The sequence below is a fragment of the Pinus tabuliformis genome, chromosome Q (assembly GCF_031772625.1).
Source record: "Pinus tabuliformis cultivar Carrire ecotype Pingquan chromosome Q, CPIR1, whole genome shotgun sequence".
In the NCBI taxonomy this organism is placed as follows: Eukaryota; Viridiplantae; Streptophyta; class Pinopsida; order Pinales; family Pinaceae; genus Pinus; species Pinus tabuliformis.
In genome coordinates this window covers 75,484,440-75,508,941 of record NC_142296.1, presented here as the reverse complement: position 1 = coordinate 75,508,941, position 24,502 = coordinate 75,484,440, and the positions used below count along the sequence as shown (strand labels likewise).

At 38.1% G+C, this 24,502-nt stretch overlaps 1 pseudogene; it reads right to left on the bottom strand.

The window, feature by feature from the left end:
• Positions 1-340: 340 nt before the first annotated feature.
• The window catches only part of LOC149218333 (calmodulin-binding receptor kinase CaMRLK-like), a 40,035-nt pseudogene continuing 15,873 nt past the window's right edge, over positions 341-24,502 (bottom strand).

Sequence of the window (24,502 nt, the reverse complement as noted above, 5' to 3'; positions counted from 1 at the left end):
CTCCCGGTAATATGGCTCTGTAAATGGGGTCATTTTGTCCTTCAGCCAGCTGGGATTCTTTGCTGAAATGAGAAGTTAAGGCTAGGAGATTAGAGAAGGTGAGGTTGAGCAGGGGTTTTTCAAAAATGATTACTGGAGCTAAGGATGAGTCCTTGATGTCAACTACCCACGTACTAGAATCTGTCTCGAACGAGAATGGCCCCGATTCAGTTATGGATCTGTCAGTTTTCCATGTAAATGGAGGCTTTTGGACCACCAATTTCTTCTTAGCTCGGGCTCTTCATCTTTTATAGAAGCAAAACAAGAAGAATGCCATGGTAGTCATTGTTACTGCAACAACTTATACAATTGCTACCATTTCTCCTTTCCTCAAAGAATGGAATATCGTATAATGCGGAAGAGGGGGAGGCAAGAGAGGCTTGAAATGGGCATTGTTCGAATAGGGGGTTTTGGATGGATTGTTATAGAGTCTAGAATTAATAAATGCCGCGGGACCAAATTTCCTGACATCCTCTTCATTGGCTCTTCCCGAGAAGTTATTGAAGGAAATGTCGAGGAATTGAAATTTTTGAGCATCAATTGGGAATGACCCGGTTAGATTATTATGAGAGAGATCAAGATAGAGTAGAGAACTAATGCAAGCCAGAGAAGAAATGGTTCTGCTGAGATTGTTGTTGGAAAGATCCAGATATTTAACCCTCCTTGAATTCTTTGAAAACAATGGTATTGAAAGCAAACTATATCGAGACACAAAAATATTAGTGAGGCTTACCAAATTGAACAACTCAGCAAGTATATTGTTACCGATAATCTGGTTGTGGGATAAGTCCACCATCGTAAGATTTTTGAAGCCAGAGAGATCCAGCATGTTTTTGAATGTATGCAATCAATTTAAAGAAAGATTCAGAGTCTGTAAAGCTGAGCACGTTGGACGATTTTCGATAGCCCAATTAAAATTCAAGCTTCTAATGAATAAATTCTTCACCAAAATCAAGTATGTTAGATTACCCATCGTCCATAGGTCTTGATTTATTTTACCAGAGAGGGAATTGTTTGAGAAATTGAGGGTTTTCGGATGGGCTAATTGAGTGATCACTCACCAGTTCACAGCTCCTGATAGGTTCCAAGAATTTAATTTAATTTCTCAGATGGTGTATAAATGGCCTCCCAAAGTCATCAAATGCACATGCCATCCCTACAAAAGTAACAAAGTGAAACACAAACATTAAAGCATAAACGTAAAATCAAGGATGCAAAAAAATAGTGGATTTTGAACCAGAGATCTGAGGTGTGTACTCCTCTCTATGTGGAAGAATACTGAAAATGGGGTGGAAATGCAGCGAAGTTAGAAATGAAACATACCTAGGCGTCGTTAATGGAATGAAGATCCAATGGTGGGGTTCCATATCAAATCTGCTACTGGTAAAACCCTAATTCACAACTCTTCAATTTCATTTTCCCTCAGGCCCTATGAAAAGTGAAAATACACTACTTGTAGTTTGGAGGGATTTTGTACATCAAAATTAAACTTTTTCAAAAATGTTAAAGTTTTCTCCCTAAAAAACAATAAATGCAATATTTTATTTAATATGTTTGTAGTTGTATTTGACAAACTAACCCCCCTTTTTTCTAATGTTTGTGTTTGAAAACATTTCTTCCATATTTTGTGTATTTATCATAATAACAATAATATAATTTTAAGATTACATTTCTTATGCAATGATTTTGTTGTTAGTTTATATAGGTAGACATGTACTTTGGAATTTGAAAATGAAACATGTGCTCCTAACTTGTTTGTATTGAAAACTTTTAAGTTAAAGAAGGAAATATGCCCTCTTAACTTGGTTGTATTGAAAGCATTTAAGTGTTCTTATATATTATGTGGGTGCAAACAAGAGAGAGTATATGGTAAGTGGATTTAATAGCTAAAAACAAGTGTTAGTTTCTTAAAATTCATATGACAAATTTGCAAGGAGTAGGGTATGTACCCTTCTTTAGGTTAAATATATTCAAATTGTTGTGTGAATAGGGTTGTAAGTCAATGGAGTCCTCTCCAAGTCACTCACATAGCTTAAGTTTCCATAAGAAAAGTAGGTGTTTTTCCTTAAGATGTGAACATTTCATTTTAAGTAGTGTGATAATGTGGTTTCAACGAGGCATTCAAAGATGGAACAAGCATGCACATTTGGGATGCTAGTGTTATGTTCTACTTGAGGCATGAGTGCATGTCTAAGAAGACTCTAACAAGGGTTGAAGAGGTGGAATAGTTAGAGAGGTTGGGGGGTTTTAGTCTCACTTAGAGGTGTATACAAGCAAGTTAAGCACCATGAGAAGTTGTGAAGAAAACTTAAGACATTTGATGAGTTGCATGAAGGCAACGGTACTAAGTGAACATTCCTTGATCGAAGTTGATACCCTCTCCTTGGCACTACCACTTTGCAAGACAAAGAAGAAACATGAAATATATGTGCAACCCACTAAAGAAGTTGGCAAGGTTGTTGCAACATATATAGGTGGTTTTGTCGTGTTGCAAAAGGAGGTGTTGGAACTTGGAAGGTGACCATTGGAGTATATTTTTCATGGAGTGTCAAGGAGGTGCAAGGATTTGATAAGGAGTAAATTACACAAATCTAACAAATAGGCTATATTGGGTTAGGATATTACTATTTTGGGACATCCAAAGTTGAAGGTACATTTTATGGAGGTGTAGTCTAAGCACTTGGGTGTAGGGCACATCTTATGGGTATCTTGGACTTTTGGTGTGTGTTAGTGGTGTTAGTGCATTATGTTTGATGAGCACTAGCTAGAATGTGTTCCATGAAGACAAAAATCCCACAAGTTTGAGATGGCTTAACCATTTGGCATTGTAAGGTGTGTTATGCCCTAGTTTTGAGGAGACAATTAAAACCATCTTAGAGTGTGATGGGTTGTACCATGGACTTAGGTCCACTTGCATGGGTTGAGGTGTAAAGGTACCCCATGAGTTGAGGAAAATTATTGCAATGTTTACCTATATAAATCGTTTATAATATAAGATTAATGAGTTTGTTTTGGAGAATGGAAGAGGAAGATAATAAAGGAGAGGCATTGAGGTTTGTTGTAAATCAATCAAAAGGAAGGAAAAATGTCTCCTATTAGCAGGATTTTTCAAGTTTCCTCTTCAATAGGACTAAATTTTAGTTGGAGCTAGGGAGTTGGCCTCAAAAGTATTGATTCAGTACTTTAGAAATCCAGGACTTGACATATCCAAGCTAGTCCATTAAACAGATTTGTCTTAGGAAAAGGTTGAAAAGGCTAAGGTGAAAATATCCCCCTTTTAATGTGGGTTTTAAACCTTCCATTTGAAAATGATAAAAAAACTCAATGCCAATCCTTAATCCAAGGATGAGGGGCAATGGAGTTTACCTCCTATTACAACATCTACTATTCCACCATTTGATGTGTTAGAGGGCACTGACTTTAAGGGTCATAGGTGAAATCTCACAAGGATCTTAAAAATGAGAATGTATGTGTGATTTAGGATATGATTGATTCTTCAACAATTGACTTTTTGGGTGATATTTCCTATTAAATGGAAAAAATTGAAGCCCTACCACCTCCATATTTTTTCCATCTCTCCATATTTTGTCCATGAGATACATGGAAGTTATGTTCAAGTGTTGATAACTTGTGTTAAGATATCATCTTTGATTTAAGGCACAAATAGTTCTTCAACTAGTGGTGGAGAGTCCAACCAATGAGTAGGCAAAGTTGTTCATTTGCAAGGTCGGAATCATTCATGTATTCTGCCTATATACCCAACTCTAAGATGAGGAGTATGGATAATGGACTTATTATTGTAATAAATTGCAAATATTGGATTATATTTAAGTTCAAGGGCTTGAAGTGGTTGCCTCAACCTACACATATTTAAAGGAACTATTTGTTTTTCAATTAAACCCTTGTGATCAAGGAGCTGCAAAAGAGGAAGACCTTATGGCTATTTCTAAGGGGTTGTAATGACCCTAGTCTTGGGGTAAATATGTAACTATGATGCTAATGGTATTGACCTTAGCACATTCATGTATATAACGTAAATATTTTCCTATCACCTTGCATTGTATAAATATGATAAATATTTTGTGGTTACCTTGATGTACACGTTGAAGTTGCACTTGCATGATTATTGGAAACACTTCTCAATTATTCTTGTGTACGTGGGGAAGATCATAATTACACTATGCCCAAAAATATAATAATGAATAGTGTCTAACTGAATCAAAACCCTAGCCATCCACCCAACCTCCATTGATGAAGCTTCAACCAATGGTCCTTCCTTAAGGTAACCACCTATAATTATTGATGGCACATTTTTCTAACTCACGGAACCTTGTGTTAACTAGGGGGAGTTATATGGAACCTCAATGACTTCAAGGTGAGGGTAATAAGAAAAGTTAAACATATACCACAATAACCTAGACATGTGTATTTATACCAAGGGCATGATTTAAGTACAAGGAACTCTATCAATGGGGGGGGTACAGAGCATATAGCTCGACTCATATAGTTAAAAGAGAGAAAATAATTCCACCCAAGACCTAAGAAGAGACTTGCAGACACTCACATGCATACGATTTACAGGCCTTGATGCAACCAACAAGGGTTGGGAGATATTTTGCAACCTATTAGCACACGTGAATATATTTTTCTCCTCCCTCACACCTTGTCAATTCTAGAACATGCCTAGGAAGAGGGAAAATGACAAATAGGGAGAAAATGGGAGGCCAAATGGTAGGAAAGGGAAAATGCAGTTAGCCAAGCCCTAATTAATCAGAAGCATGGAGCGAGAAATAGAAAAAGGAGAGAAATTGGGATAAGGAGAACATGAAGCAAAATAGAACAGTGAGGGGAGAGTAATGGAGAAGGAACAAAGGCTGAAAAAGATGAGGAGAGGGAAATCAAAGGCAAGGAATTCATTGGGTAACTACTTGAATAACTTTGTTGCAAAGAGGGTATCACACTTGGACATCGTGGGGTCTGCACCACGAAGATAGAAAATTGAATTATGATGTCAAAGGTAAGCCTCCATCATGTTGTTGAACTATACATTTGACATTTACTACATCAAACTACCACTTCTCTACATCTAATTAACAATCGAGTTCTTAGGTCTAGTGGAATGGAAAAATCACTACCATGACTCTCTTCTGAGCACTACAATTTCCCAAAGATATTATAGTCATATAATTGTTGGTTAGTTTTACAATCCAAGATTTAGGAATCTTACCGTCATGCTTGTTTCTTAGCCACCTTCCAACTGGTGTGGTAAAGACACCTAGTAATATTTTCACACTGAACACTATACAATAAACTTAACCCTAGTCTCTTAGTGAAGAACACATAACTATCTAGCCTCTGGAAGGGTTTTTGGATTGTCTATTGGTGAAACTCATTATAGTTAAGTGTGCCAATGTGTACTGAGTGTTAGCAAGTGTTAGGGAAACACAAGGGAGCACTAGGTCAAAGTGCATGGAAATTAATAAATAAGAGTGTGTGGCAGTGAGTGTCAGGGAATTCCAGGTGTGGTAAGGGGGGAATGACATGGTATGCTAAGCAGCATTAAGTCATGCTAGTGTGCCAAAGGGGCATGTAGCCAATATGTTCTAGGTGCTAAGGTGTGCCAAAATGTGTCAGGAAGTGTTAGGGAGTGCTAGGGAAACACAAGGGAGCACTAGGTGAAAATAATCCATGAAAATTAATGATTAAGGGTTTTTTACAGGAAGTGTCAGTGAGTTCAAGGTGTGCTAAGGAGGGAGTGACAAGGCATGCTAGGCAGTGCTAAGGCATGCTAGAGGGCATGGAAAGATGCCAACATGTGCCAGGTGCTAGGGTGTGCCAATGCAAGCTAGGGAGAGTTATGGAGTGTCAGGGAAAAACAAGGGAGCACTAGTTTCAAATGCATGGAAATGAATGAATAAGAGTGTGTGATAGGGATTTTTAGTGAATTCTAGGTGTGCTAAGGAGAGAGTGACAAGGTATGCTAGGTAGTGTCAAGGAATGCTAGAGTGCCAAGGCGACATGCCAAGATGTGCCAAGTAGTAGGGTGTGCTAATGTGTGTCAGGGAGTGTTAGGAAGTGCCACAAGAACACAAGGGAGAACTAGTTAAAAATGCATGGAAATGAATGAATAAGAGTGTGTGATACGGAGTGTTAGTGAGTTCCAATTGTGCTAAGGAGGGAGTGACAAGGTTTTATGCTAGGCAGTGCCAAGGCATGCTAGAGTGCAAGGGTGATGTTATGGAGTAGTATGGTGTGCTAGAGAGTGCCAAAGAATTCCAAGGAATGTAGGGTATTGTAATACTTTCCATGCAATTCCAAGGGATTGTTAGATGTGCCAGTTGCTATGGCATGTGAAGATGTAAACTATGTTGCTTAGTTGTTTTATGGGCATGACTCGATATGAGCCTTGACTTGGGAAATTGTTAAGTGGGATGAGTTAATATTGGACATGAGAAGCCTAAGAAGAGTTATAGGACATTCTTAGGTCAAAAAGGCATAGTCTATTTGTAGTAAATGTAACTTGGTCAAGTTGTTGTAGTTGAGGCAAGAATTGGTTGGGTTCCCAAGTCTAAAAACAAATCAGGGTAGTTATGAGGGGATGATAGATAAGGAGTTCCAGGGTGTTTCAAGGAATGAAAAGGCATGCTAACATATTCCAGATAGTTTCAATGCATGTCGAGGAGTGTTTTAGAGTGTCAGGGCATCACAATGGAGAACTAGGTCAAAGTGCAAGGAAATGAATGAATAAGAGATTATGACAGGGAGTGTCAGTGAATTCTAGTTCTCCCATAAACGAAGTGTGTTAGAATAATTTCATAATAGGACTTGGAGGAGGAAAGCCTACGTTTGTGATAATAGGATGTAAAATGTAGTTTCAGACAAAAGGAGACTATGAGCTAGGCATAACACTATTTTTTCAATGACTTGGTTAGGTCCCCAAGTAGCAAAAAAAGTAAGGCTATCTATGAGGTCATGACAACTAGGGAGTGCCAAGGTGTACAAGGAATGCCAAGTGATAAGGCATGCTAAGATGTGCTAGGTTCTAGGATGTGGCACCAATGCATGCTAGGGATTTCCAAGGAAACAAAAGGGAGGACTAGCTTATATTGCGTGGAAATGAATGAATAAGAGTATGTGATAGGGAGTGTTAGCAAATTATAGGTGTGCTAAGGAGTTAGTGACAAATTATGTTAGGAAGTGACAAGGCATGATAGAGTGCTATGAAATCTTTCTAAAATGTGCCAAGTTCTATGGTGCACCAATGTGTGTCAAGGAGTGTTAGGGTGTGCTAGGGAAACACAAGGGAGCACTAGGTCATAATGCTTGGAAATCAATGAATAAGACTGTGTGACAGGGAGTGTCAGTGAGTTCCAAGTGTGCTAAGGAGGAGTGACAAGGAATTATTGGCAATGCTAAGGAATGCTAGAGTTCTAGGGTAGCATATGACCAAGATGTGCCAATGTGTAGAAGCAAGTGTTAGCTGGGAGTGTTAGGGAAAGACAAGGGAGCACTATGTCAAAATGCACGGAAATGAAAAAATAAGAGTCTATGATTAGAAGTTTCAGTGAGTTCCAAGTGTGCTGAGGGAGTGACAAGTTAAGCTAGGAAGTGTTAAGGCATGCTAGAGGCCAGGGCGACATGCCAAGATGTCATACATGCTAGGGTGTACCAACATGTGTCAATGAGTGATAAGGAGTGCTAGGGAAACATAATGGAGCACTACGTAAAAATTCATGGAAATGAATGAGTAAGATTTTTTGACCGGGAGTGTTAGTGAGCTCTAGGTGTGCTAAGGAGAGAGTGACAAGGTATGCTAGGTAGTTCCAAGGAATGTTAGAGTGCTAGGGTGGTAGGCCAAGATGTTTCAGGTTCTAGGGTGTGCCAATGTGTGCTAGGGAGTGTTAGGGAGTGTCAAGGAAACATAAGGAAGCACTAGGTCAAAATGCATGGAAATGAATGAATGAGAGTGTGTGAGAGGGAGTTTCAATGAGTTCTAGGTGTGTTAAGGAGGGAGTGACAAGGTTATATGTTAGGCAGTTCCAATGTATACTAAACTACCAAGGTGTGTTAGGAAGTGCTACGGTGTGATAGGGAGTGTCAAACCATGCCAAGGAATGTAGGGGATGTTTACACATTTCACATACTGACAAGGCATTCTAAGACATGTTAAGTGATATGGCATGTCAAGATGTAAACTGTGTTGCTTAGTTGTTTTACAACCATGGTTAAATGTGATGAGCCTTGTCTTGCTAACTTGTTAAGTGGGATGAGTTGAGATTGGACATGAGTATCCTAAGATGAGTGACATGTAGTTCTTAGGTGAACAAGGCATATGTTGAACTTCCATGACACATGAGAATCTTGGTTTGGTTGTAGAATCTTTGATGTGAACACACTCAAGTGCCACAACACATCTACTTTGTAGAACGAAATCTAGACACACAGGGAATCAACTAGTGCACATGACAATTTTTAACTTTTTCAAACCCTTCTTCGTTATATTACAAAATATAATAGAATAGGCTAGAGCTTCCATACCAGGGATGATGACCCTTTATAATCACAATGATACAAAGAATACAACTAAGACTTGGTGTTTATCCTTTGACAACCAATCTACCTTGAACAAGACAATACTTGACCTACTTGCTAATGGTGGCCACACACAACCCTTTCAATCCACATGTCCTGAACACATCTAGCAGGTCCTCTTTCCTCCCATTTTGCAACTCCTAAATCTACCTCTATCAATGAACTCAACTCCTTTAGGCTACTGAACTCGACTCAACAAAATTTTCCCTCTAGCTACCTCCTTTTTCATTCAAGGTCTGCAACATTTAAGGTGTTTGATCAACTGTTCACAACTTCGTTTGTGAACAACTCTTTCGTCTACTAATTTTTCCATACTGTTGTTCCAAGATGACAAGTCTAGGGCTATTGAGGTTTCCCTTCTTCTTGCTAACTCAATCCTCTACAATACAGTGAACTAGGGCTAGTTTTCTAGCCCACTTTACTGTTACTTTAGTCCTTCAAAGTTTGCACATCCTTAGGGTCAATACACCTACCCTTTTACCAGTGTTGTTGTACTTCACAAGTATAGGACTTAGGTCTCCTCTATGATAGCCACCTAATAACCCTCCAACTGTACTTGGATCTCCATCAATTTTCCTAGCCACGGTCAATTCTTTTACTGATATAGGGCCCACAACACTTCCCTCATCTAGGGCTCTTCAAATATGCACCTAATAGTGATTTGTGTCCTCTCAAAATCACTATTCTTGTGTGTAAATTTCTTTTTTGTCCAATCTATGAACAAATCTAAACTATTCCTCTTATCATCCTTCTAATAATTTGTAGATGACTGAACTAGGGTCACAAATCATCCACTAACAGTCCATTGACTAACTGTTTATAGGTTGCTTCAGATCTTTGTCCAAAACTCTATGGAAAATCCACCAAAATCAACTCCTCTTCATGTCAATCCATTCCTCATATGGCACATTTCTTCTGCTCAATCTTCTACTCAAGTTCCACCCTCCTTTGGATCTGCTATCTCCACACATACTTCTGCAAACCATCTTCCAGATATGTGGTCTATATTGTAGAGATAAACCTTACTCTAAGGGTCACGACCCCTCTTATTCTACACATATTTTTCACAGTCTTAAGGGCATACCTTATGGACTAAACATGCTAGGAAACCACCCTAACTAGGGCATTATACTTTTGTTCTAATTGCTTTAGAACAAACCCTATCCACCCATAGAAAAAACAACAACTCTTGCCTCCATAAGAGACTCGGCCTAGCTCATATGGATCCATAGATTCTGGGCATTTCTTTGACTAAATCTTGACCTGAACTTTAGATATCTATGACCCTCAAACTATGATTACCTTAGTCAATATTACACTTGTGACTACTTCTGTTCTAGCCCTAAATTCCAGTGCAGGCCCTCCTCCATTTTTGTTATTCTTTATCACAGAAATTGTGGCCTACTAACCACCACAAGATAGGGTCTCAACCCTCTCTATTATTTCATGATTTGATGCAGCCTTCACACAGAAACACCACTGAAATCACATGCCCAAATTCTCATGAGCCACCTCTCTTAAGCTCAATCTGCCAAAAGAGAACCAACAGTATGTCATCCTACTTCCTAGCTCGAACCCATTAAGGTATGCAACATTATTTTGAACCCTCACATGATGATATTGCTCTTGGTGGATGATCATGGCCTCCCTTTAGAAACCCTTACTCAGCCCTCTAACTCAACCTACTTTAGGACTACATATCTCCTCGCCTCCTTGATCAAATGAGGTCCTTCTCACTTGATGTTCTTGCCTTCATACTAAGGCATACTTAAATATATTTTCCTAGCTAGGCCTCCTAGGAACCCTCTAGAACTTACGGGTTTTATCCACTTAGACCTTAGGAAATATTAATTTTCCTTTTTAATTTTCTTTTATATTTTAAACCCCATCTTGGGTCCAAAACCCCTTCACTTGGGTTCTTTTCCCACAAATCCTTTTGTGACCAAACTCATAAACCCATCTCACTAGGCTTATGGAGTACCTCCCAAGCTACATAATTCAACAACATAGTCTAGTTGTAGTAACCGTAACTTGGTCAAGCTCTTGTAGTCAAGCGAGGACTTGGTTGGGTTCCCAAGTTGCAAATTAAGTAAGGGTAGTTATGAGGGCATGATATCTAGGGGGGGTCAAGGCATGCCACAAAATGAAAAGGTGTGCTAACACATGCAAGACAATGTTAATGCATGATGAGGAGTGTTAGGGAGTGTTGAGGCATCACAAGGGAGAACTAGGTCAAAATGCATGGAAATGAACAAATAAGAGCGTGTTCCAGGGAGTGTCAGTGAATTCAAGTGTGCCAAGGACGAAGTGTGTTAGAAGAAGTTCATAATAGGATTGCCGAAGGCAAGCATGTAGTTGTGATAAGGGACCCACACAAAATTTTTAGATAAAGGGAGACTTTGTTCTAGGCACAACATTGTTTTCCCTTTATCTATTATTTTTATATGACATGTAGCACACTTTGGCTTAATTCTCATGTTTTAAACTATTTTAGACAATTTCATATTGTACATTGTTGTGTATAATTTTTGGGGCACTCGACTTGTGTCAACTTATATATTGTATGTCTTGTGCATCTTGTGGTTCTTACAAACTCTCAGTTAATGCTCTATTGTTTATATGAACTAGACATACATGTGAAATATTTCCTATGTAAGCTATGTTTCTTAGTTGTTTTATGGACATGGCTAGATGTGATCCTTGTCTTGGTAATTTATTAAGTGGGACAAGTTGAGCTTGGACATGAGTGGCCTAAGATGAGTTATAGGTAGTTCTTAGGTGAACAAGGCACAATCTACTTGTAGTAGGTGAAATTGGTCAAGTTGTTGTGGTTGAAGCAGGCCAATGTCACAAGAACTGCAATAAGGACTTGATTGGGTTCCCAAGTCATGAAAAAATGTAAGGCTAGTTGTGAGGGCATGAGTGCCAATGTGTACTAGGGAATGCTAACATGTGCTAGATATTTCAAAGGCATGTCAAATATGCTAAGATGTGTCAAGTGTTAAGGCATGCCAAGATGTGAAAGGGTGTTACAATATGTGCCAAGGACTGTCAAGGACACAAAAAGGAGAAACAAGTTAAACTATAAGGAAGTGAACACATAAGAGGGTTAATAAGTCATTAATTTACCTTTTCCAAGGAGGGTATGCTAGGCACACCAACACTAGGTTCCAATTGGTGCCAAGTGCCTAGTGTTAGTGCATTCTAAGTGCTAAATCTTCCTCTATTACTTCTCATCTACTTTCCAATAATTGATCTCAAATAAATTTAATATTGAACCATGCAAAAGCATACACATGCATCTCAATGAATGTTAGACATGCTAGTACTTGTCATGCGCCATCATGTGCCATGTGCCAATATGTGTTAGGGAGTGATACACATGTTATGAAGTGGCAGGGCATGTTGAAGAGTGTCAAGGTGTGCCAGAGAGTGCTAATGCATGATGAGGAGTGCTAGGGAGTACTAGGGAAATAAAAGGGAGCACTAGGTCAAAATGCATGGAAGTGAATGAATATGAGGGCATGCCATGGAGTGTCAATGAGTGCTAGCTAGAATGCCAAGGAGGGAGTGACAAGTTATGTTAAGAATTGGTAAGGCATGGTAGGGAATATCAGGGCATGTGAAGAAGTGCCAGAGTGTGCTAGGGAGTTATAGTGTGTGTTAACATGTGCCAAATAGTACCAAGGCATGCTAGGATTTGTAGGGTGTCAAGGTATGCCAATATGTGTCAAGGAGTTTCAAGGCAACAAAAGGAAGAACCAAGCTAAAATAGAAGGAAATTAATGCATAAGAGGTTTAATAAGCCTTTATATTTTTCAAAAGGGGCATGCTATGCACACTAATAATAGGTTCCAATACATGACAAGTTATAATGTATGTTAATGCATGCCATAGTGTTCCAGGGCATGGTAGGGACTACAAAGCATGCCAACACATGCTAGGAGAGCTTTATGTTATGCTAGGGCCTACCAACATGTGCTTGGGTGTCCTAGTCATGGACATATGTTCTAAGTATAAATATGTTCCAAGACATGCGAGGTGCCAATGAATTTTAGTGTGTGCCAAAGCATGTTAAGTTGTGCCAAGAGTGTAGAGGAATGATAGGTATCTATCGTTAATAAAATTGATAAAGATTGATTATGTATTAAATAATATAGTTCCTACATGCACTAGTGGAACTTTATCTAAAGGGAATTTGTTAGATAATAACCATAATAAAGATGAATCAGGTAATGACTCATAAGAAAACTATATTCTCATTACTTGAGGGAAATGATACACACTAATTAATTCTTAACAAATTGACTAACTCTAACCACTATGGCATTGGACACATAATGAAAAATAATCCACAACAATGGTCCTACATCATTATCTTTTGATAAAAAATATAGTAACATGCACATAGCATTTTCAAAAACTCATTGGAATGATCAATGTTGACGAACATTTTTTGACCATCACCAAAAGTAACAAAAAAGAGAATTGGTCAAGGTCAATAAAAGATCGTCACTAGAAGTGTCACCAAAGAGAGAATTAGGGACGGGCCTTTAACAACCCTCACCAAAAGTGTCACTGAAAATTTCTTTGGTGACAAACCTTAAAGGAACATCAATAAATGCACTTACAAAAACACTTTTTTAAGGACCGTAATCATATGTGAAATGGGTGATGAACCTTAAAGGTACATCATAGGCATGACCCTCATCAATGACCTTTTTTGTTGTAGTGAATGGAAGACCTCCTACAAAATCCATTGAGATACTCTCCCATGGATGTGAAGGTACCAGAAGTGGTGTGTACAATCCTAGTTTCCTATTGCTAGGCTTACTTGTTGCACACAAAGAAAATCCTCTAATGAAATGAGATACATGATCAAACATGCATGGCCAATAACAATACCTTTGGAGATTTGCTATTGTCTTGCCTACACCAAAGTGTCCAACCATAAATGAAGTGTGTGCCTCCCTAATGATAATGTTTCTTTCTCCCTGTGGAATAAATAACTTTCCAAAGTGATACAACAAACTGTTATGTACATGGTAATCTAACTCTTCAATTTGGTTTCCTTGCCTCAAGCTTGCATACACATCTTGAAAGTCATTATCATATGCATATTTCTCAATGTACCTTTCATGTAAAAGAGAATTGCGCTTAAGTATAATAGATGAATTTACAATAGGCCTAGAAAGCATATCAAAAACCTTATTGTAGATTCCCTTTTTGTACTTGATAAACAAATGAAACTGTTGTAGAAAACCCATCCATATGAAGTGTCATGATTGCTGCAACTTTGACTATGACTGTAAGTACTGCAATGGTTGATGGTCGGTATGGATAAATGTCTCCTTCACCGTCAAGTAGTGTTTCAATTTTTTGACACTTTGTACCAATGTGTAAAGTTCTTTGTCATAAGAGGGATAGTTGGTCATAGCTCCATTAAAAATTTCATAATGAAATGAAATGGGCTTATTGTGCTGCATAAGAACTTCTCCCATGGCCTAATCACTAGCATCTTGTTTGAATCTCAAATGGCAGTCTAAGATCAGGAAGAGCCAATATCGGTGTTGCACTGATCTTTTGTTTTAAAGAAGCAACTACTTTCTACTATACATCTCCCCAATGGAAGGCTTTCTTGACACTAGTTGATGCATGTAGTGGAGCTACAATGGAAGAAAAATTAGCAATAAATTTTCTCCAATATTGTGTTGCACCTAGAAAGGTTCTTACCTCTGTAACTGTATTGGTCTTGGGCAAATTTAAAATGACCTCAACCTTAGAGGGGTCTATCATTAGCTCACCTCCTCCAAAAATGTGTCCCAAATACACTAAAGAAGTCTTGCCAAATTAACACTTTGAAATCTTTAAAAAAAACTATTCTTTTCTCAAGACATCAGGTAATTTATTCACATGCATGACATGTTCATCTCTGGATTTGCTGAATATGAGAATATCATCTAAGTACAAAATGAAAATTTCATCTAGAAATGGTCTCAATACATCGTTTATAACTCTCATGAAAGTAGTTGGAGCATTTGTAAGACAGAAAGGAATAACAAGCCACTCAAACAATCCTTGTTTAGTTTTAAATGTGCTTTTCCAAATGTCCTCTTCAGCTATTCTAAATTGATGATAACCACTTCGTAAGTCTAACTTAGTGAAATAGTTTTCATACCTCAACTAATCAGGAAAATCATCAATTCTTGGGAGTGGATAATGATTCTTTACCATTATTTTGTGTAGTGCACAGAAATCCACACACGTGTCAAGTCCCATCCTTCTTTGGCACCAAGACAATGGGTGAACCACATGGCGAAGTAGATGGGCGTATGATACCTATGTTCAACAATTCTAGAATTTTCTTCTTGATTTTCATGCTCTCCATAATCGACATATGATACATGAAGTGGAACATCCTGATGCAGTTGTATTTCATGCTGAATTCCCCTCTTGGGAGGTAACCCCTTTGGTTCTTGAAACATCCCTCCATGCTTTCTTTTTTCTGTGTGGTTCACGAGGCACCTGAGGTGGGCCGCTACGTCCACGTAGATAATCGGGGCAGCTCCACCCGAAGGGAACTCCCGTTCGGCCAGATCGGGCCTAACCCCGAGGGCGTCGAGGAGATTTGACCCCGTGACCTCCCAAACCGGGAGAGTACTATCAACGGGAACTCGACCATTTGAGCTATCCCTCGGGGCTCCCTCCATGCTTTCTTACCACATTAAACAAATCATATTTTAATTTATCATCACAACCTTCAAAATATTCATAATCAATATCATTATTTTTCTTGATAATGAGAAGCACAAAATTTTTACTTGCATTTACTAGTCTCTTCATCTGCCCTGCATTAACCAAAGAAACATTTAACATTTTGCAATGGGCTCTCACAATATACTCCACTCCATCCTTGAGAAATAGATATTTGTTCTCATGGCAATAAAATACTACTTTCCTATCATACAAATAAGGACTTCCCAAAATTATTCTTGAGATGTCAAGTGAAAATACATCTAACTCAACTTCATCAATGAATTTTTCAGTGATGGCAAACCTGAATAAGCATTTCCTTGTAACCTGTAAATTTGCATTATTGACTATCCAGCCCAATGGATATGGCTTATGATGATGATCTAGGTGGATATTGGTGGCCACCCACCTATTCCAATTGGACTCCCACCATTGTTTCTTTTAGTTTTTCAGTTTCCTTATTTGTACCACAATTTACTATTTTTTGCAATTTTTCGAGTCCTGAACTTCCAGAGCCATTTTGAGGCCCTAAATGACATTTTGTTTAGAAAACTGGGACCAAGGACCAATGTTTGTCACTCAAAAGTTGTATTACTCAGATATATATTTCTAACAAGGTATTGTGTGCTTCAAACGGAGATCGTATGCCAAAGTTACGACCCCGGGAAGTTGATTTACCAATTTACCCAAATGGGGCCCATAGTTTGGCACTTCATCTCCTAGGGTTAGGTTTTTGGATTTTTAGGGTTTTCCATTGTTTCTCAATAATAAATAGGCCTTTGAGCCTCATTGTAACACAGTTCAAAGGCATGTAGCCGCTACATCTCTTCTCAGAGATAAGCTACCATCGCCAGAGCTAGTCTTATTTCCATTCTGCTTGTAAGCATATTTCAATATTTGATATTAATGAAATTAAGTGTTATTTCTTCTACATATTGGTATTGATGGTTATATCTGTAATTTGTTGCATTCTTGTTTAAATCTGGATCAGATGAGGTATAGTTTCAAGGTTAATATTTCTGACCAAGTCTTCTGAAATTAAGTTCGATTGTAACCCAATATCAAATAATGCATCAATCTTTGTATGATTTGAAATTACCCTTACATGGAACAACTTTATCCTTGATTCTTCATTTGGAGTGTTGTTATTATTATGTGAGGAACTAGTGCTTACAATAACTTCTTTTCCTTTTGTGACCATGGCTAAAATCTTGGTCTCATCACCAGAATCGGATCCAAGGTCATGTTGTGTTGTAGCAGTCATCTTTTTTTTCCCTTATTGTTTGGTTTCCTAGGGCTTAGTTTGGGATGTAGTTTCCAACAATGGGTTTCATCATGCCCCGCTTTGGAACAATGTTGGCATATAGTTTTCTCCCCTTCTTTCTTCACATTTGCATTCTTCTTTCCTTTTCATTTTCCACCCTTCTCTTTCTCCTTGCCCTTGAATGGATTTTTCTTACTACCCTATTCCTGAATGTTCTTCCCTCTTGCTTCAAGGTGTGTGGCTTGCACACATTCCTCATCTAAGTTTCTTGGCTTGAACATAAGGATAGTATGTTTTAAGTAGGAATGTAAACCCCCAATATATTTCAAAAATGTATCTTGGGAATTCAAGTTTACTCCTAACAACAAAGCCCTCTTTCTAAACTCCTAGGTATAGTCTTGAACTATTTGACCCTTGAGTTGCCTAAAATTTTTCCAACTCATAATGACTTTTTGCATATAAGCTAAAGGATAAAACTGTATCTTAATTGCAGAAACAAATTCAAAGCAAGAAATGGATATCTAACCATGAATTTGCATTTCCTCTTAAATCTTTTCTTCCCACCAAACTAGTGTTGCCCCTTCTAGCCTCAATGAAGCTAACTGGATTTTTGTGTCATCTTCTTGAAGGTTATGAATTATGCAATAAACCTCCAATTGTCAAATCCAATTGTCTAACTTTTTGCATTCACCTCACCATTGTACATGGGAAGTTCAAACTTAATGTCCAATTTGAGTAATGGAGTTTTTTCCTTTGGGGTTTTTGAATGAGTATGAACAATTTTTTTGGTGGAAGTGGAATATGATGTTGTTTGAGATGATGAGGAAGATGAACATGGTGGAGATGGAGGAGGCTTTCCTCCATTACCCTTTAAATCGTTCTTTTCATCTTTTTTATCCCTGAGCTTCCCTCTCCATGTGGGGGCTTAGAACTCTCTCCAGCCATTCTAGTATTCCTCTCTTCATAGAGGACTCTAACCATGTCAGTTAAGTCATATAAAGCTTTCTTGATTACTTCCTATTCTGAAAGACCTTCAGTCTCTCTTGCTCAAACCATGATGGCTTTGGATTCAATCTCAACTTCGGGTACTTCTTGTACTTCCTCAGTCTCAATTGAAGGCTTGAGGTGTTTCAAGTGCAGCTAGGATTGAAACTTTGGGTGGCGATTGTGGCCTTGTGGCTCTCCTTCTTCTAGGCATTACCTCATGAGTTGCAACCAATAGTTTCCCTTCTCCTCTCTGCAACTTTAACCTTGTAAGCATCACAAATTTGCAACCATTAAAACCCTACTTGCATAGAACTCAAGCAATCAAGAAAATAACCTTTTCTCTGATACCAACTTCGTCTATTGTTCAATGTTATTTTTGTTGTGCTAATTTCAACTTTAGAATTAAAAACAATTGTTTATAATTTGCTTCATGTGCATAGGTTTCCTTTATGGTGTTTGTGAATGAACAAGTAAATTTATGTCAAGTTTTATGTCAAATTCATGAGAAAAATAGCATAAAAGTAAAGTTTCGAACAACGGCAATAAAATGTACAACAAAACATCAAAATGAACATTTAACATAGTGTTTTGATGAAGGAGTTCACCCCTCCTAGGCTACATCTCCTTGGTTCAAATTCCATGGCTTTGGCCTCTATATTAGCTCAAAATGGAAAAAAGTGTTGTTTACATTACTGTATTGCTCCTAAAACCTTATTTAATGTGCTAAGAGCATCAAAATCATCTAGGAACACCTTTTCATGTTCCCAATTTGGTCAAATTTTTCAAAAGTTATGACAAAAACTGTTTCTCCTAGTAAAACTCCACTAAAACTAGAGGAACTCCAATTAATCCAGCTAACACTAGAGGAATCACTGAATTTGGAGGGACAGCAAAAAACTCCTCCATCTTAACTATAGTTTAATTAAATTTTAAGCATGATTTAATTACAGACTAATCTGTAGTTGGCGCATTTAATTGCAGTTAATCTAACTGTCAGCCTGCAGTTTAAGCAGTAGTGGTTACATGTGACATAAATGCTAACGGTTTTGTGTTTGCTTCGGCCATTGGTTATGGATAGCTATTAGCTGGCGGTTAGTGGAGTGATCACATGGGAGGGGTTGGCCTATGGGTTGGCCCTCTCCTCCCCCCAACCATTAACATGTTACATAACAAATATAACTTAAACCCGTTATATGTTAAGTCTTATGTGTGCAGTGTAGTGGTAATGCATGGAGTTTGTTAGGGCAAGGTCATGGGTTCGACTCTGCCGCCCTGCCTATAAAGCACACCAAATAATCTAACCTTTGGGGAGGGACACGTGGCGGCCTTCGGGCTTGCCACTTGTCCCCTTCTCATTGACCTTTCATAAACCAATAAAATCGAGCCAATTCACCAACCTGTAAACCAATAGAAATGCACCACTTGGCGAGTCCTGATTGAAAGTTGACCATCCCGTTCACCTGCCTAGTCACTTGCCACGTCAACAATATGGACTGTTGACTATGTAGTGACTGTACTTTTTTTGCAAAAAAATCTTTTGTTTGGCAAAGCGGACAGAACGTGATATCTTCCTCATACATGCTCAGTATGGAGTGAAACAAGTTGTGTTGGGATCATATTGTTGAGACGAACGTGATCATTTAGGTTTCAAGAAATTATGAGAACTTTGATTTTTGAGCTAAATACTAAGCACCTGATCAGGAACCAAGTGGGAAGAGTAGCCTTGACAGATCTACAAGGTCAGTGTCATGAGGATATGAATTGATATTATGTGTTTATACTATGTCTATGTTTATGCTATGAAAAGTAACATTGAGGGATACATCAACTAAATGAAAGTAGTGTGATCTACAACATGTTAGGACAAGCATGGATCATGGAAAGAAACTAGATGCAAGGTTTCTTGGTAGATTCAGTGTGTGGTCTCTGGATGTGCAATACTACTATTGTCTATATGTTGTACATGTTGTACCTATGATGTTCTATATATATGGTTTTTGTACATACTGTATATGTGATGCTATATACATATGGTGTTGTGTACGTATTTTATATGTGTTTTTGTGTACATGTGGGATATGTGGTGTTGTCTACATATGTTATCGTGGGCATGTTGGATATGCAGTGCTCTATACATATGGTGTTGTGCGCATATTGAATATGTGGTTTTGTGTGCATATGGTGCTATTTACATGTTATATATGCAGTATTGTGTACATATGGTTTTGTGTGCATGTTGTACATGTGGTGCTGTGTACATGTGGTGTTGTGTGCATGTGGTGTTGTGTACATGTTGTACATGGGGTGTGATGTGCAAGTGATGTGGTGTACATGTCATGCATGTTGTACTATATACATGAGGTTCTATGTACATGTCATGCATGTGGTGTTGTGTACATGTTGTGTTGTGCACACGCTGTGCAGGTGGTGTTGCATACATGTGGTGCTATGTACAAGGTGAGCGGGTGGTATCATGTACATGTAATGTTGTGTACACGTTGTGTATGTGGTGTTGTATATAGGTGGTACTATGTACATGTTTTACATGTGGTACTGTTGTACATGTAGTATTGTGTGCATATCATACATGCTCTATTGTTCACGTGTGGTATTGTGTGCATGTCGTACATGCAGTGTTGTGAACATGCAGTATTGCGTGCATGTCATACACATTTTGTTGTATACATGTGGTACTATTTTTTGTGCATTGTGTAGCCATTGTATCATAACATGTGTAATCGTTGTGTTGTACTATGTGTACACATATGTATTGTGTTGTAACCGAGTGTAGATGTATGTATTGTGTTGTTGGGTACACCGAGTGTAGGTGTATGTGTTGTGTGGCACACTGTGTGTGGGTGTGTATGCATATGATGTACATTATATGTATGTGTACGTGATTGAATAGGAGAGAAGGTTACTGGGTGCTTATCAGGTGCGGCAATCGATCTAGCGTGTACGGAATTGCCAAAGAACAAAAGAAGAAGTGAGGACCAATTAAAGGATAAGTATCATTACCTTATTTCAGTTTTATTATGCATGTGATCTATGATTCTCATTTATGATGGTTACTTGTGATATATTATTTTGATTATGTTGATTGCATTTTGAGCTAACTAGATTTTGTATGTTTATTCATGATGATTTGATCAAAGAGCTAGCTTGATTTGTTGTGATAGGAAGTAAGGAGAATTGCAAGTGAACCTTATTGACAGGCCACCAATGATGTATGATGTGAATTTATTCTAATTTATTTTAAATATAATATCATTTATATGCTTGGTATAGGAAATCATGGTTTAAAATTACCGGTTTGGATGGATGGAACCAACTATAAGAATGTTAGCAGCAACGGTGAAAGGAATTGGAGAAAGTAGTAGTATGTTGGTAAAGCACTTCAGGAGTAGGGCCATTGTGGGACACTGGTACCCAATAGTGTCCATCGATTTCCATGAGCATGTTATGATTGGTATGATGTTATGAAATTAGCTCAAGAAAAAGATAGTAAAGATAGATCAACGCCTTAGAATTCAGCCTCTTCGAGGGGGCAACCTCCTTTACATTACATAAATGAACAAATCTTCGATGATTCAAATGAAAAAACCTCCTTTCTATATATAGGACTCTAAGGAGTCACAAAATAACCCAGCCGACCTAACAATAATAATATAGAGCCGAAAAAATAACAATAGAGGGATTCTATGGGGCACAGTAATAACAATATGGGGACAATAGGGGCACAACAATATTAATAAGGGATACAACTACAGTAGTAATGGGGTAATCACTAGTATTATAGGGACCCAACATGCTCCTCTCCTTCAAAAAAGTGTTGTCCTCAACGCTTGAGTAGTTCTGGATTCTTCTATATAAAATTCTCATCCTCCCATGTGGAATCTTCAGCGGATAAGTTCTTCCACTTGATAAGATACTCCGAAATTGATCGATTTCGTAGCTGTCGAGTTCTTGTTTCTGTGACTGCTTCCAGTTCCAATATAATTTTTCCTTCCTCATCAAGTTCTGGCAATATTGTTTGAACTGGGAGCTTGTCACCTATAACCTTCTTTAAACATGAAACATGGAAAACTGGGTGCAATCGAGAAGCTGCAGGAAGCTCCAATTTGTATGCCATAGTACCAATATTTTGCAACACCTTATACGGACCATAATACTTTGGTGATAATTTATTATCCTTCTTATCTTGCTTGAGGAACATTTGCTTATATGGTTGTAGCCGTCGGAATACCCAATCACCTACATTAAAACTTCTTTTGCTGCAATGTTGATCTGCCTGTTGTTTCATTCTATTCTGTGCCAACACGAGGTTATCCTTTAAGAGTTGGAGGACTTCTTGTTGATGTTCGATGTGATGTTCCACTGCTTGAACCTTAGAATTTTCTCTTAAATATGATGTGATGGATGGTGGCTGATATCCATAAAGTGCCATAAAAGGGGTCATTTTTGTTGTTGTATGGAAGGAAGTGTTATACCACCATTTAGCTAGAGGCAACCATTTGACCCAGTGTTTCTATTTATTAGATACAAAGCAACAAAGATATGCTTCCAAACATTTGTTTACTATCTCAGTTTGCCATCAGATTGAGGATGATAAGATGAGCTATGAGCTAATTGAGTACCAAGACAAGAAAATAATTCTGTCCAAAAATTTCCAGTGAAAATGGGATCTCTATCACTTACAACAATCTTTGGGTTTCCATGTAGCCTTTGAATTGTTTCCATAAATGCAGTAGAAATTGTACTCGCTTTAAATGGATATAATAATGCACAAAGTGTGCATACTTGGTAAGTATGTCAACTACCACCATGATGACACTCTTTCCCTCAAACTTGGGTAAACCTGTGATAAAATCCATTGAAACCTCCTCCCAACGTTGGCTTGGAATGGATAAAGGTTGTAATAGACTCGGTGACTTAATTATTTCAACTTTATTTTGTTGGCAAATGAAACATTCCGCCACAAACTTTTGAATATCTGATTTAAGGCTATCCCAAAAAAATTCCTTCTTAACCCTGTGGTAATTTTTTAAAAATCCTGAGTGCCCTCCTAAGGGAGAAATGTGCAATTCCATAAGAATGTTTTGTTTTGGCTGGGAATTCTTATAGAGGTATAAGCGATCTTTGTCCCATAACGAATCATTTTGCCAGCTAAATGTATCAAACGTACTGGAATCTTGTTGTAACTTTCGAATAAGTGCCCACACTTCTTCGTCATTCTTCCATTCCTCCCTTGCTTCGTTTATCCATTCTGGTTGGATAATAAAAATGGCGCACAACAATGCTTCCACATCCTCATCCTTTCTTGAGAGTGCATCTGCCACCACATTTTGCTTCCCCTTTTTGTAGATGATTTCAAAGTCATAACCCAACATCTTTGTGACCCACTTTTGTTGCTCTTCAGAGGATAATCTTTGTTCTAAAAAATATTTAAGGCTATCATGATCCGTTTTTACCTTGAAGTGTCTTCCTATTAGGTACGGTCACCATTTCTTAAGTGCATGGAGTATTGCCAACATTTCCTTCTCATAAATAGCTTTGTGTAAAAACTTTCCCTTGATTGGACGACTTTCAAAAGAAATGGGTCTTTCATCTTGCATTAAAACAGCACCAATTCCATTTCCTGAAGCATCACATCCACAATAAAGGTTTTTGTGAAGTCCAGTGTAGCTAAGGTCGGTGCTTGGCACATTGCCTCTTTAAGATGTTCGAAGGCCTTTGTTGCTTCTGGAGTCCATGAAAATGCATCTTTCTTCAATAATGTTGTTAGAGGTGCTGCTATTCTCCCATAATTCTTAACAAACTTGCGATAATACCCTATCAACCCGAGAAATCCTCGCAGATGCTTTATGGATGTGGGGATTTTCCATTCCTTAATGGCTTTAATTTTGCTAGGGTCTACCTTAACTCCTTCATGAGATACAATATAACCCAGATATTCCACCTCTTGTACTCCAAAGAAACATTTAGATCTTTTTGCATATAACGGTTTCTCCTCCAATAGTTGTAGCACCCTGTCAACATGTTCAACATGATCCTTAGAAGACTTGTTGTAGATTAGTATATCATCAAAAAATACTAACACAAATTTTCTAAGGAATGGTTTGAAAATGGAATTCATCAAACCTTGAAATGTTGAAGGTGCATTGGTAAGGCCAAAAGGCATGACCAAAAATTCATAATGACCCTCATGAGTTCTAAATGCTGTTTTCGAAATGTCTTCAGTCTTCATTCTAATTTGATGATATCCTGAACGAAGATCCAACTTGGTGAAGTAAATTGATCCATGCAATTCATCCAATAAGTCATCAATGACAGGAATGGGAAACTTATCTTTAATAGTGAGCTTGTTGAGTTCCCTATAGTCTGGACACATGCGCCATGATCCATCCTTCTTGTGCACCAATACTACTGGAGTAGAGAAAGAACTTTGACTCAATTGAATTATACCAACGTCTAGCATTTCTGCAACCATAAGTTCAATTCCACTCTTTTGGACATAGGGATATTTGTACGGCCTGATGTTTGGAGGAACACTTCCTGGAATCAGATGAATACCTTGATCATGATCACGAATAGGTGGGAGACCTTTGGGAGTCTCAAATACCTTGGAATGATTGTCCAAGACTTTTTGGAGATCTAGAGAAATAGATGATTCCAATGTGGAAACATCTAGCGAACATAATTGTGCAATTACACATCTTTGTTCCTTTTTAGAAGCTTTGTCATACCGTTAGAGATGATTACCTTTCCCAGTTTCCCTGCAATACCCCTTAATTCAACTTCCTTTCCTTCCACAAAAAATTTGATGAAAAGTTCTTGAGAATTAAAAGCTATTGTACCCAAGGATTG